The following is a 15544-nucleotide window of genomic DNA, read 5'->3' as shown; positions in this document are numbered from 1 at the left end:
TTATTGGGAAGTTACTCAAAAGGGGAGGGGTTTTGCTGTTTTTATCTGGCAAAGATTCTGCCCATTGGCTACAATGGGAAATTTTAAAGGCTGAATGTTCAGCCATTTTAAGGCCCATCTGCATGAAACTTACCTCAGCTTTAGACCCCATTTACAACTGCAGGCCTGCAAGGTTTCAAAACAATTCACCCATCTTCTAATGTTTTAGAATTATTTTAAGTTTTAACTATAACATTTTTTAAAATAAGACAAACTGCAAGACAGGATTCTAGGAATTGTAGTCACCAGCTATGCCCATTCTCACCCAATCAGAGCATGGGCACCACCAGGCTTTTTATTGGTTGAGAACAGAGAGAGAGAACGTCAACTCCAAGAGGGATTCAGAGACTATTCAATGTCCATCCTATGCAAGTGCTGCTGGGAAAGTAGGTTCCCACTGGCCCTCTCTGGAGGAGGAAGTGGATACTGTTGCTGCTGCCAGGGAGAGGAGGGAGAAAAGATGCGCACATCCCTGCCTCAGGTACATTGCATGCAGACTTAATTCTATCCTCCAGTACTAAGCGATAAAATCTGGCTCCCTTGATCCATTTTGCTGGGTTTTTCATCTCCCTTCTTACCATTCTGTTTTCAGGAATTATACAAAATGGCCCACCGGAAACTACAAATCATTTTTGTTCAGATTGATTCGGGCCCAAGCCTACACATCAATACCTTAACCAGGCTGTCATTTTTATGAACACAGTGACTCACAGGATGTCACGCCCAAGGCTACGGAGCACCAAGAACCAAACACGGAGGCCAATAACTATCTAATATCTTTATTAAGGAAATATATAAGAATAATAAAAACAAGTAGAAAATGTAGTCCAGAAGCAGACCTATCAAATGAGGTCAAATATAGTCCAGAAATGTTTTGTCCAATAAATGATATTAGAGTTCAAAGTTAAATCCCAAACCGAAACACACACTATTGCCAAGCAATAGTGTGGGGAAACGTCCAGGGTCTTTCAGGGTCCAAGGTAAAAATCCACAACAAGGTACGAGGGCAAGACCTGATTCTTGGAGCAAGGTCCGTGGCTAGAAGCAAAGCGAGGCAATTCTTGAATACTTGGAAAGACAAGGCAGTTCTTGAATACTTGGAAAGACAAGGCAGTTCTTGAATACTTGGATTGGCAAGGCAAGGAAGCTGGGGTTGCGGACTTGCGAAGTCCACACTAGGCTGGAACACCAAATCACTCCTGAAGCTGCTCTGTTGACTCCACACAGATCCAACCGTGCCAGGCACCTATATCTGGGTCTCGTTTTCCCGCCAAACAGGTGTCCAGCGTTCTCTTTCCCTAGAGAACGGAAAACGAAACCCAGTTTTCTCCAGATGTGAGACTCCCTAGATTTTCCCAAGGGAAGCATGGCTAATCAGTGTCTTGTTTAGCTGCGATTCTCAGACTCCTGCGAATCTGCTCCCTTTCTCTCCTTTCCGCAGTATAGGACTGTCTCCTGGCAAAAGGAGGCGAGGATTGCTCAAGGTCTTTTTTAATTGCTTCTTGGGCAAAAACATCAACATCGGGCATCTGAAAGGATTCCGGCTGTTGTTGATCCGGAGAAAACCCCATGTTTTCATCCTCATCTGCCACAGGGACACTAGGAGTGGGACTACAAGGCCCATGAGTCATCACACAGGACATGCTATATTAAACAACATATCACCTGCAGTTTTATTGATGTGACTGAATGCAAGTACAGTAGAGTCTCACTTATCCAACACTCGCTTATCCAACGTTCTGGATTAGCCAACGCATTTTTGTAGTCAGTGTTTTAAAAACATCGTGATATTTTGGTGCTAAATTCATAAATACAGTAATTACTACATAGCATTACAGCGTATTGAACTACTTTTTCTGTCAAATGTGTTGCATAACATGATGTTTTGGTGCTTAAATTGTAAAATCATAACCTAATTTGATGTTTAATAGGCTTTTCCTTAATGCCTCCTTATTATCCAACATATTTGCTTATCCAACATTCTGCTGGCCCGTTTATGTTGGATAAGTGAGACTCTACTGTATATGTGATGTCACTTGCAGTATGTGGGCAAAAAAACCACAGATTGTGTCTGACTAATGAAAACACTGAATAGGCCTATACATTACTGCAACATTTTGGTTGTGAATTCCATTGATCACTTTGTAGAAAAACCCTTTAAAAATTTTCAGCCATTGAGCTGCAAGGAGAGATGGGTATTATTATTATTATTATTATTATTATTATTATTATTATTATTATTATTATTAGCTTTGCCCAGCCATGCATTGCTGTGGCTTATTTATTTATTATTTATTTACAGCGTTTATATTCCGCCCTTCTCTCCCTGAAGGGGACTCAGGGCGGATCACATTACACATATAGGCAAACATTTAATGCCTTTTGACATAGAACAAAGACAAGACAAACATAGGCTCCGAGCGGGCCTCGAACTCATGACCTCCTGGTCATAGTGATTCATTGCAGCTAGTTTCAGCTGGCTTGCTCTCCAGCCTGCGCCACAGCCCGGGCCCTATGGGAATCATTTGTTGGCCAGGTGGAATAGCAGTGAATAGTCTTGCAGCCTCAAAGCCTGGCCGTTTTCTGGAGTAGCACCCTCAATCAAAGAGCCGCTTTGAAGCCTGGCACCTTCCTTAGTAGGGGAATCCTTGTTTGGCCAGCTTGAACTGCACCAAATAGTCTTGCAGCTTAAAAGCCTGGCCGCTTTCTACATAGGGAATCCTTTCTAGGCCTGGTTGTATGGGACAGAGTAGCCTCGTGGCTTCAGAGCTTGGGGGCTTTCTATCTATGGGAAATCTTTGTTGGCCAGGTTGAATAGCACTGAATAGCCTTGCTGGTTGCAAGCCTGGCCACTTTCTACCTTGCGGAATCTTTGGTTGGCCAGTTTGAATAGCAATGAAAGTCTCGGTGTGGCAGGTATGAATGCTGCAATTAGGCACCTTGATTAGCATTTAATGGCCTTGCAGCTTCAAAGCCTTTTGCTTCCTGCCTGAGGGAATCCTTTGTTGGAAAGTGTTAGCTGGCCCTGATTGTTTCCTTTCTGGAATTCCCTTCTTATTATCCAACATATTAGCTTATCCAACATTCTGCCAGGGTGTTTATGTTGGATAAGTGAGTCTCTACTGTATATTTATAATCTAATATAATCTGCTTAGAACTGGATTATATGAGGCTCCTTCTACACAGCTGTATAAAATGAACACTGAAGTGGATTATATGGCAGTGTGAACTCAAGATAATCCAGTTCAAAGCAGATAATATAAGATTACTAGCTGTTCCTGGCCACGCATTGCTGTGGCAAAGTGCTGGTGGTATTGGTTAAAAATTGTTGTGTAATTTTTATTTGACGTTATTTGTATTTTTAAAATTAATTTTATTGTAAGTTATCTTTTTATTTATTATATTTTATTATTTTCTTGTATTATTTTTAGTTATTTTCTGTTATTATAGTATTTTATTATATTAATTTTTTAGTGTTTTAAATTATTTTTTAGTGTTTTTTATTATTTTTTATTGGGTTGCTAGGAGACCAAGTTGGAGGAGCTTAGCCTTCTGTCAGCAATGGGAAAAAAACAATTATTCCTCTCCCTCTAATTAGGACTTTATTTTTCTTGTTTTTTTAATGTCTAAACACAGTGGGGATGACCATGTCTTTTGTGGCCAAGTTTCGTGGGTTTTGGGTGTTTAGTTTCACTGTTTACTATAAGGCAGAAATTGTCAGAACATATATATATATATATATATATATATATATATATATATATATATATATATATAATTATTATTATTGATTACCCCACTGCAAATGAGCTTCCAAGGAGAATAGAGTACCACATGAAATAATCTACAAACCGATAACAAACACTGTCATTTTATGTATTACTTCTGTATCAGTTGTCAGTTCTGGGCCCACATACTATATGTTTGACAACAAAAACAGATCCCCTGGAGAAAAATGCATCCAAAGCCCACTTTGGAAAAGATATTAGGCAAAAGACAACATATAAGAAAGGCTATGGTATAAAGTCATTTTAAAAACTTTAAGCACAGAGAAGTCTTGGCTTAAATGGCAAGGAAAGGCAATGAGTACAGCCAAAAAACTCCAGATTGTTGACCGATCTGCCAACGTTGGCTTCTTTCTGCTTGATTTTATAGGGGTTGCTAGGAGGCTACAGCTCATATCTTAAGGAACTCAGGTGAGCCTGCATTCTAAATCAAGGCAAAACTGAATAGAGATTGCTGAGAGGAAGTTAATGCATTAGGATCATTAAATGTGCTAGGTAACTGAATTTGTATGCAACATTGTCCTCCCATGGAAATCTAATAATTGAGCAAACAAGCAGTCCAGCCCTGACAATACTTTCCATATAAAAAGCACAGGAAATGCCAAGAGTATGGCTCAACAGAAAACCTGGTTTACCAAAGTGAGGGAGTTGTCTAATTTAACAATGAAACTCTCTAATGTGAAGTCTGGGTGTAGCATGTTAAATAGTGCAAAGCAAGCAGTTTTAAAAATAGAGCAAGTCGCTGCTTGGCAGCAATAAATTTTATGGATTCTTCAATTGGAATAGACATCGCCTCAAGACAAATCTGGCTCCTGATGAATAAGTAGTAAACTAAAAGTAGCCAGCTGAGCACAAGATACATTTGTTTCCATCTATTTTCATATATTTTACAAGTCCAATCAATAAATGAAGGTTTGGGATATGTTAAATGGTAACAAATCCCAAATGGTAATATTTGATTTTAATAGGAATTGTAGTTTTCTGCTTGATATTAGTCCCATTGTTCAAATGAGTGAAACACATACTAAAAGAGGAAGCAATAATGTGTTATGTTCCTCAGGGTATATCTTAATACAGTAGAGTCTCACTTATTCAACATAAAAGGGCCAGCAGAATGTTGTATAAGCAAATATGTTGGATAATGAGGAAGGATTAAGGAAAAGCCTATTAAACATCAAGTTAGATCATGATTTTACAAATGAAGCACCAAAACATCATGTTAGACAACAAATTTGACAGAAAAAGTAGTTTAATACGCAGTAATGCTATGTAGTAACTACTGTATTTACGAATTTAGTACCAAAATATCATGATGTATTGTAAACATTGACTACAAAAATGCGTTGGATAATCCAGAACGTTGGATAAGTGAATGTCGGATAAGTGAGACTCTACTGTATATCTAAAGATAGTCATGGTATATTTTCAAGGTGCTAGTTATAACATATAAAGCCCTGTTTATATGGTTTAGACTATATGCCTGCCCATACACAGGAAAGGACCTTCTCCAGTCCCACTATCTTCACAAGTATGACCACTGGGAACATGAGAGAGGACCTTCTCAGTGGCTGTCCCTTCCAAGGTTATTGAGAATGACACCCTCCTCACTTTCCTTCTATCAGCAGGCCTAATTTTTTTTATCTGAACAGGCTTTTAGAATTGAAAGGGGGCTGTAAATGTTGCATTATTTTACATGTTTATTGTAATATCTTAAAATTTTCTAGGGTGGATTTACACTGACCCACTATCCCAGGGGTGACCTGGTGTGGTGTATACTGGATTGCCTCTGGGATGGGTTACACAGGTACCCCCTGCCCCCAGGCCACTGTGGAGCTGGGAAGGAGTCCTGACTGCCCAGCAGCTGTACTTACTGTCCTCTCTCATTTCCTGTGTCACAGTGGTCTTCAGCTAACCTGAAGTGACATTGGGAAGGTCAATGAGGGAGAGGGAGAAGTGGAATTGCCTCCTCCTCTCCCCCTCAATTCCCTGCTCACCTTGTCACCCTGGTAGAACCTATGTTGTGGTTTACGACTTCTCTCTCTCTCTCCCCCCCCCCCCGCCCCCAAATTCCCTGTTCACCCTATTGCCTCAGTAGGATCCATTTGGTGGTAACAGACCTCCTCTCCCCCTTCCTTCTCTACTCACCCCGTTATCCTGGTAGGACCCATTTTGTGGGGCACTTTTGCATTAAAGGAATGTTTTAATATGATTCTTAGTTTAATTCACTTATAATGTAACTTTTTATATGCTTTTACTTGTGGTCTTTTAATGAGTATGCAACCGTGAATTTGAAGGGGGTGGGAGGTGAGGGAGAAAGTAGGATGGAAATCAGGGCCGTAATCATAATCTTTTTTGGCTATCATTTTGATCAGTTTTTTCTCTCACAGCACAAAAGCTCAACAACTGGAAGTACATATTTTATTTTTGGAAGGAGCATAATTTTTACTTATATCACCTCCATTAAAATGTTTCAGCATTAAAGGACAATACATTGGGCTGACATTTGGAATTCCTCCCAAATATTCATGTGCATCCAACATCCTGTCTGGAACGTAGCTATTATTGCCTGTGAACACAAACATCATCATCTGTTTTTCTGAAAATGTGCACTACGATCTGGATAATGCTATATATTATACTAGCTGTGCCTGGCCACGCGTTGCTGTGGCGAAGTATGGTGGTATGGGAAATAAAAGTATTGAGGAATTGGTGGTAGTTAAGGTAAAGGGTAAAGGTTTTACCTTACATTAAGTCCATTATAAATGGGTTATATAGCTGTGTGGAAGGGCCTTGAGTTTACACTGCCATATAATCCAGTTCAAATCAGATAATCTGTATTTTATAGGCAGTGTGGAAGAGGCCTAAGTGAGGCCTAACTCTGCCTGTCCCCTGGGCTGAGTGGGTTGCTAGGAGACCAAGTGGGCGGAGCTTAGCCTTCTAACTGGCAATTCTCCCTCTCCCTCTAATTAGGACTAAATTTTTCTTTTCTTTTTGTTGTATGAACGTAGAGGCATAGATGAGGGGTTGTGCTGCCAAGTTTTGTGTTTCTGGGATGTGTAGTTTTGTTGTTTTGTCCTAGGCCGAAATTTCATTACCCTTTTATATATATAGATGGGCCCTTATGAATAGTCTAGATATCAGTTTGTATACAATTTTTTCACATGGTTTTCTTAGGGCCTTCTGCAAGCAGGTCAAAACCTTCCTCTGGGATTCCCTCCCCCCATCTTCTTAGTCACCATTTCCTCTGGATAGGAGAACGCTACAGTCAGGAAGATGCTCCATAGCTGCCAGCTCATTTTGGTTAAGTTTTAGGGGCAAAATTAGGGGCTTCGGGTAGCTTCATGCTATCCTGATTTGGAAACACCCTAAGATTGTATTGCATGTGTTCTAACAACGCTATCAAAAGCTTAGTAAAGATGGGTCTTTATATTACTTCACAGCTTGATGATATATGTCAATGACAGAAAATACTTCTTTGTCAGAACATTAAAGTATAAATAACTAATGTGTTGTTCTTAAAAGAATCATTCAGTGTTTGGAGAATCTGCTTAGACTCAAGCAATGGAATAATGGTTTCTTTTTTTCAGTTCCCTGATACTATGGCCAAACCGCAGTGATACCTTGTTATATAAAAAGGGGTACTTTCCAGAAGTGAGTGAGACTGAATATTAAAAATAATCTTCGGAATGTTTTAGCTAACCTTGCCAATAACTTTGAATGCACAACTCCTCCATTTAGATAGTTCCTGTTCTGGATCTCTGGAAATTCTGTCAGAAAACAGAAGTGTCTGGAACAGCTTGCAGGAATATATGTATATAATCAAACTGAACTGCAAGATATAGAGAAATGAAGCTACTTAAGTTATTTCTATTTTCATCATCAGCAATAACTGTAAAATTGTATACATATCTATTTAGCTGCAGGAGTATTTATTTATTTATTTCCGATATTTCTACCCCGCCCTTCTCCCCAAGGGGATTCAGGGCAGCTTACATAACTGACAGGATCACTACTAGTACATCATAATACAATAAAATAAGAATTAAAACAGTAAAAAATAGTTAAATAACATAGCAATATACAATATATAAAAGATTTAACACAGTGCAGCACAGAATATTTGTGCCAATCATCCATCAGACCTTGTGCAAGAGCCTTAATCCGATCCATGTCAATGCTAACTGAGTTCATTCATTAAACGCTTGTGCGCATAGCCAGGTCTTCAGCTTCTTCCTGAACCCCAGAAGGGATGGAGCCTGCCAGATGTCACTGGGGAGGGAGTTCCACAGCCGAGGAGCCATCACTGAGAAAGCCCTGTCTCTCGTCCCCACCAGCCACGCTTATGAGGCAGGTGGGATCGAGAGTAGGGCCTCCCCGGATGATCTTAACTTTCTTGACTTGTACTGTACATGGGAAGAGGTCCCACTGAATTCAGTGCCCGATCTTGGAAAAGTTATTATGTTGCCCATAGTGAAAGATCTCCTCCACAACTCTGAGTGTTGTAATTTCCTAAAAACAACATTTCGCAGCCCCATTTAACTCAGAATACTTTTGAGTAAATATGTGAAGGAATGCACTGAGAGTGTGTATGATCAAATTGTGAAGCTTGTGAAGATGTTTCCATTTTTTTTCCATTTTAGTAGCATACATAGAATAGTAAAATGGAGATGTGCACTGACTACAAGATTTTGACTTGACATCTAATTAAGTGATTTGAAAGTGCAAACTAATATTACTCAGTTTTCACTCAGACTGATTTGGAGATCATCCAATTTAATTCAGGTCCAGATCCATTGGCCATAGAGAGAGACTAAAAATCTCCCATTGACCATAGGAGGAGGAGGTTAAAAATATTTTAGATGAAATGTGAAGGCATAACAATGTCTTACAACCTTATCGCACAATAAATTAACCTTTGAATGCTGATTCCTACAGGTCCCATCACATGATGCATGGTCAGTTTAATAGATAACTTGTAAGAACCCATACATAAAGGGTCTGCTGACAGTACATTTTGTAAGATGGGTGGAAATGGACTCAACTTGTCTTTAATTTCTCTGAATGCATCAGAGGTGCAGAATTTGGAGTGTGATTGTACACCTGCCTGCAAGTTGTCGGTAGCTCGCCCTCTGTTAACAGATCTTAGATTTCCAACTGAAAGAAGTGAATTAACCAATCATCGTGTTTGAATGACCAGAAGTGGTTTAGCAGATTGTAGTTCTCACATTGAAAAAAATGATTTAGCAGATTGAGGTTTTTTTTTTTTAATTGTGGAGTTGCATTTCTCTTTTTGGATGGAGGTCACGAACTTGCGTGGCTGTGCAAAATCTGCCAAAAAAAGTTGGGGTGGGGGATAGAAATAGTGACATGGGGCAACATTCCATAGATTGGGAAGAGTCATCCTTCTTCCCTGTGAGAAGCCAAAGGCACATTATTTTATTGGATATAGGAAGGGGGGATCCAGGTGTGAAGGGATGCATATGTATTCACTTGCTATTGAGCCTTCTTAAACAATGGGTTTAATGCCTGAAGGCATTTCCTCCAGGGTGTGTGATAAGATCTTTAGAAAGGAATAAAAACTACAAATCCTCACACAAATAGGTGGGTAGTTGTTGGCTTTTTTGTCTGTGTACCTTCAAATAATTTAAGGGAACTGCGAACTTCAAAATCTTGGGGAATTTTAAAATAATCTTAGAAGTATTAGATAAAATCTGCAGAGAAAGTTGCTTCTTCTGAGATCAAGTCAACCATGTTTCTAAAGAAGAGATGCAGGGAGTTTTCATAAAAATGGGGTGGACAACTATGTAGGAGCTGGGGTCTATTTTTCTTCTCCCAGTCTTCACCAGTCACACCATTTTGAAGAGGAAACATAGAAAATGAAGGGATGGCAGTTCAGGAAGTGGGGGAGAACTTTCAGTATATTTAGTGCAGAAAAATACATTTTAGGGGATCAAGAGACTTGGGACAACATAGTGGGCAGAATTTAGGGGCCACAAAAGTTTGGTTGTAGGTGAAATATGGAGCCTGGGCTGTACATTCCCATCGCTAGTTTAAGCTTTTAAAATTTGGGGGTGTTTATAAAGGGCATATACACCACACTGTTTTTTGTTTTTTGGGTTTTTCTTGGAAGAGATGCCCTTATTGACATTGGAATTGATTAGCTTTGGGTTGACTTGACTCTCCTTATTTGGAGGCCTTTAAACAGAAACTGGATTGTTATCTTACAGGAGTGTTGTGATTTTGTATTTTTGCATAACAGTAAGTTTGACTAAATGGATCTTGTGGTCCCTGACAATTCTATGATTCTATGGTTTCATGACAATACCTTATAAAGTACTTCTTTAAGTACTATGAATAAAGAAAGTTCAAAAGCTGGGTTGCAGTTAAACATCAAGAAAACCAAGATTATGGCAACCAGACTGATTGATAACTGGCAAATACAGGGAGAAAACGTGGAGGCAGTGGCAGACTTTGTATTTCTAGGCAGAATGATTACTGCAGACACAGACTGCAGCCAGGAAATCAGAAGACGTTTACTTCTTGGGAGGAGAGCAATGACCAACCTCGATAAAATAGTGAAGAGTAGAGACATCACATTGGCAATGAAGTTCCACATAGTTAAAGCAACCTGTAGTAACCTATGGATGCGGGAGCTGAACCATAAGGAAGGCTGAGCGAAGGAAGATAGATGTTTTTGAACTGTGGTGGAGGAAAATTCTGAGAGTGCCTTGGACCAAGATCAAACCAGTCCATCCTCCAGGAAATAATGCCCGACTGCTTACTGGAGTTAGGGATATTAGAGGCACATAATGGGAAGACAGGAAAGCTTGGAGAAGATAATGATGCTGAAGAAAATGGAAGGAAAAAGGAAGAAGGGCCGACCAAGGGCAAGATGTAGGAATGGCATCCTTGAAGTGACTTGCTTGACCTTGAAGGAGCTGGGGGTGGCAATGGCTGATAGGGAGCTTTGGCGTGGGCTTGTCCATGAGATCACAAAGAGTTGGAAGCGACTGAAAGAATAAAGAACAACAACTATGGATAAATTTATCTTACTCAGCAGAGTCTTTTTCTTGTGTCAGTTATGACTGATTACTTGCATCCAAGAAGAAATGCCACCGCTCTGAGGTATGTCGAAGAAATAAGGAGCCCACTCCTGGTGCAATTCCATATGGCTCTTCTGAGTAAATGCAAAAAACAGAAACAAGAATGAATTCTTGAATAGAAACTTGCTTTTGCCTTCTGGAATTTTGGTCCTTTCCAAGCCTTCTTAATCTCTGCAGCTAGTTATAGATCCTTCTTTACAGAGCAGAACACATGCTTTGCATTCTAGGTTGACTCTGCCATCTTTTGATATGGTTAGGGAGGAGTCTTGTTTGATGTTGCAGAAAGGTGCAGTCAATTAGTATAAACAGCTGAAAGCTCCATGAATTAATGATCTGCCTTGTTAAAAGTTAGGTTTTTTTCTATTCTTTTAATGAAAAACTAATGAGTGAGACTAACTAGCCAATTGCATCCAACCAGATTGGGCTGGAGAGTTTTACAAAACACTTTGAGGCCTGGTTGATATTTAAAATCCTGGTTGCTGCCAGAGTTGCTAGACAGGACTGGGACTGCCTCTTCATAACCCTGAAAATAAGTAATCAAGTCCAATAGACAACATTATCCATTCCCATATTAGTAAGATGTTTGCCATTTCTTCTTTCTCCAAAAGCATTTCTTCAAAAATGCCATACAAACTTAGTGTCAGCATCTTCTGCAAACACCATCTGTAAGATCAACATATACATAACTTATAGTGCCATATTCACAATCTTGTACAATGTCCCAGATGATGTCATAGTCTTTTCCAGTACTGTTTTAGGAGCTTTAAAATATTTTCCCTTTACATCTTGAAAGCAAAGGAAGAAACTTATAAGGAAATTACATTTCATTCTATCAGCACATGGTGTGTAGCTTTGGAAAGAATGGATATCAAAGAAAAAATGCTATAACAACTTGGTACAGACTACAAAGAAACTGTTTAATGATCCCTTTGACTTGGGCTGAATGTCTTTATATAGTTCACATGCCAAGGAAAGGGAATAATCCTTATGCCCATACTAAAAGACAGGCTCAACTTCTCCTAATTAATACAAGAGTAGTCCAACCACTTCTGTGAAATCTTCAAAAAAATCACATGCATTATCTACTAAGAATTTGTATCACAAGAATGTATTAGTTTATTCTGAAATACGTTCTACTCTATGATTCTATGGTTTCATGAAAATACCTTATAAAGTACTTCCTGAAGTATTGTGGATAAGGACTTTGTTGCTATTTTGTGCCTTAAAATGATTTCTGTCTTATCGTGATTCTAAGGTGAACATATCCCAGAATCTTTTGGAATTTGTTCAGATGTGTTCTGCCAAGGCCTTAGCTAAGAGAATATGGCTTGCCCAGGATCCCTCAGTGGTTTTTATGGCTAATAAACCATAGAACCTTGATTTTCCTATATTCTTTTTAGCACCAAAGCCACTATAGCATGGCAGTTTCCATGTTAATGTGTACAGAATTACAGCTTTCTCCAATGATCTTAATAGCACCAGATCTCATTTGATATTGGAAACTAAGTAGGGTCATTCCTGGTTAATGCTTACACAAGTGATCACCAATGAACAACAGGTGTTGTGGACTATATTTCAGAAGATGGAATTGACAAAATCACCTCTGCGTATTCCTTGCGTATGAAAATTCTACAAAATTCTTGGAGTTGCTGTAAGTCAACAGGTAGCTTGGAGGTACATACACCCATATGAGTTGGTGTACTATGCTAGCAGTTATGCTTTTCTCAGGGTGCCTCCACAGTGTAAAGCGAAAATAAGCAAAATCTGCAAGAGCCAAGCAGCCTATTTCTCCAGTATCTTACTACCTTCATTGTTGTCGTACCTGCCACCTTCTTTCACTGTCCACACTGTCTTAGTGTACAGGGAGTCCCTGAGTTATAAACATCTGACTTATAAACAATTCATAGTTAAGAATGGAGATCAGACAATAAGAAGTGAGAGAAATCTACTCCTAGGAATGGAAATTTGCTCTTGACAGAGTTATCATGGGGAGAAATTGTCTGCACTGAAGCTTTATCCCCAATCCTTGTTTCCACAACAAGCCACATTTTTCAAAATCCAATTATCACAGGGACAAAAAGTGAGTCAAATCTTTTGAACAGGGGGCACAGGGGGCACAGGGGGCACAGGGGGCAAGCAAAACAAACACCATAGGGGCGTTAACCCTTCCCTATGCTATCCAAGGAGCCCTTGATGGTGCAGAGGGTTAAACCGCTGAGCTGCTGAACTTGCTGACCATAAAGTTGCCAGGTTCACATCCAGGGAGAGGAGTGAGCTCCCACTATTAGCCTCAGCTTCTGCCAACCTAGCAGTTCGAAACATGCAAATGTGAGTAGATCGATAGGTACCGCTCCAGCTGGAAGGTGACAGCACTCCATGCAGTCCTGCTGGCCACATGACCTTGGAGGTGTCTGTGGATAACGCCGGCTCTTTGGCTTAGAAATGGAGATGAGCACCAACCCCCAAAGTCAGACAGGACTGGACTTAATGTCAGGGGAAAACCTTCACCTCAACCCCATGCTATCCAAAGCTAGACAGATAAAGAGATAGATAGATAGATAGATAGATAGATAGATAGATAGATAGATAGATAGATAGATAGATAGATTTGTCTGGAGTTATACTGAAAAATGTACCTGTTCTGATTTACAAACAAATTCAACTTAAGAACAAACCTACAGAACCTGTCTTGTTTGTAACCTGAGGATTACCTATACCAAGATAATTTTTAGTCTTATATTGTTTTATAACGTATATTTTGGTTATATGTATTTGTCAATTTACTTTATGTTATGCCACATTGCTTTCTGTTTTTCTGTCTGGACAATGTTTATCCAATTGTATTGCATACATTTATATTTTCAATATCCCTGTGTGTTTATGTGTGTGCATAAAAACAGAGGCAGATGGACAGATAGTATTCCACTTGTTTCTGTTGTTCTTTTACTTATAAAGTGCCAGGAAACATGTTCATGGGGTACTCATAGACTCCAAGGAGCACTGAACAAAATGTATTATCTGGTTTGACCACATGTATCTATTATATTTCTTAAGAAAATTAATCCCAAACATTTACATGGAGAAACACTTAGCATAGAACTGTTTTAGCAGATTAAGTTCAATGTTTTCTTCCTTTAATGGCCTTTGTTCTAATACAATTTGTATTAGATAGTTTTCTGACATTGCTTATTTATCTTCTGAAAGCTGAAATTTTCATTTCTATGCCATTGCTATCTTTGCTCCCCATCTGCAAGCTTCATCAAAATACCATTTATGTCTGGATTTATTTATCTTTTAAAAAAAAGCTAGTAAACCAAAGCTGGTAGTAAATAGAAAACTTGGCAGCACATCAAAAGAAATCTTTTTCCAGTACTTGAATGGGTGTGTTTATAGTCATGTACAGTGCTTAAACCACACAACAAGTTTACTGGACAAACCAATTCAAATTGCATGGCAAGTCTGATTACACTTTTGTGATGCATGGGATTAAATATTGGTTTACACATTTTTCCCACTAGCACAATCATCATTAATGGTTACTGGAATATTCTGCTCTGTTTTATGTTTCTCACAGACTGCTGTACCAAATACTCTAACATGTTCCTATAGTATATAGCTGTAAGGTTTTTATTTGTAAGAAGGAAAGATGTACAACTAGATGGTAGGGAAGTGGTGTTGATATCTACTTTGGAGTATGTATATGTGTATGTGTGCAAACCTTCTCTGAGTTTAAGTCAACAATTAAAATGAACTATCCAGGTGCTGAACTGGAATCTCCAAAGGAATTCCTTTGTTGATATTTCGACTAACACCTGGGATGTGTTTTCTAGTACACAGATAAGAAGGCTCCATCCATTGCTAATACAGGCATTTGCACCATCTCTATGTGCTGGAAGAATGCATGATGTGCAGTTAAGCTCTGTCCTTATTGCATGTGATAGCCTCTTCTTCCCATTACCCATACATTTCACAAATGGAGGAAAAGTCTCTATGCCCTCATACCCACCAACATTTCACAGATGAAAACCAGGATGTGTGTGGCCCAGCAACATCAGAATGATGTCAAAATAGCAGAAGTTAATAAACCAAGCTAGGACATGTTGGAACAGTTGTGTTTCTCCAGAGCCTATTTGGAAGAGCAAGATGATCCATCTTCCTCTCCCATTCTGCTGAGTTAATTTAGTGCAAACTATTTTTGCATGTTACATTCAGTTTATGGCAATTGGAGTAAGCTGAAGACAAAGAGGAAAAGTGTGAAAAAATGAGGGAAACTGGGATATTTTAAAAGCAGCTGAAAGAGCCAGGAAACAGAATTAATCAGTACTGTCCTTGCCAAATTGGGACAGTGGAAGGGTATACATGCATATTGATGTATTTAGAGACCTAGAATTTTTATTGACCACTGTCATCCCTTATGTGAAGAAATTAAACCTCTTCATATAACAATGCTTCTTCATATACTATTCTATGTCTAGCCAAATCTAGCCAAAGTTTTGTCTAGTGTTGGGAATCAGGGACAGAGCTTCAGTATATAATAACAATATACTTATGTTTCTTCAATGTGTACAGATAGCATGTGATTACCTGGATAATTATGTCATTGGGTGATTCCAGCCA

The sequence above is a fragment of the Anolis carolinensis genome, chromosome 3, assembly GCF_035594765.1.
Source record: "Anolis carolinensis isolate JA03-04 chromosome 3, rAnoCar3.1.pri, whole genome shotgun sequence".
Taxonomy (NCBI): domain Eukaryota; kingdom Metazoa; phylum Chordata; class Lepidosauria; order Squamata; family Dactyloidae; genus Anolis; species Anolis carolinensis.
The sequence above is the reverse complement of the archived record's forward strand: the minus strand, read 5'-3'. Positions refer to the sequence as shown.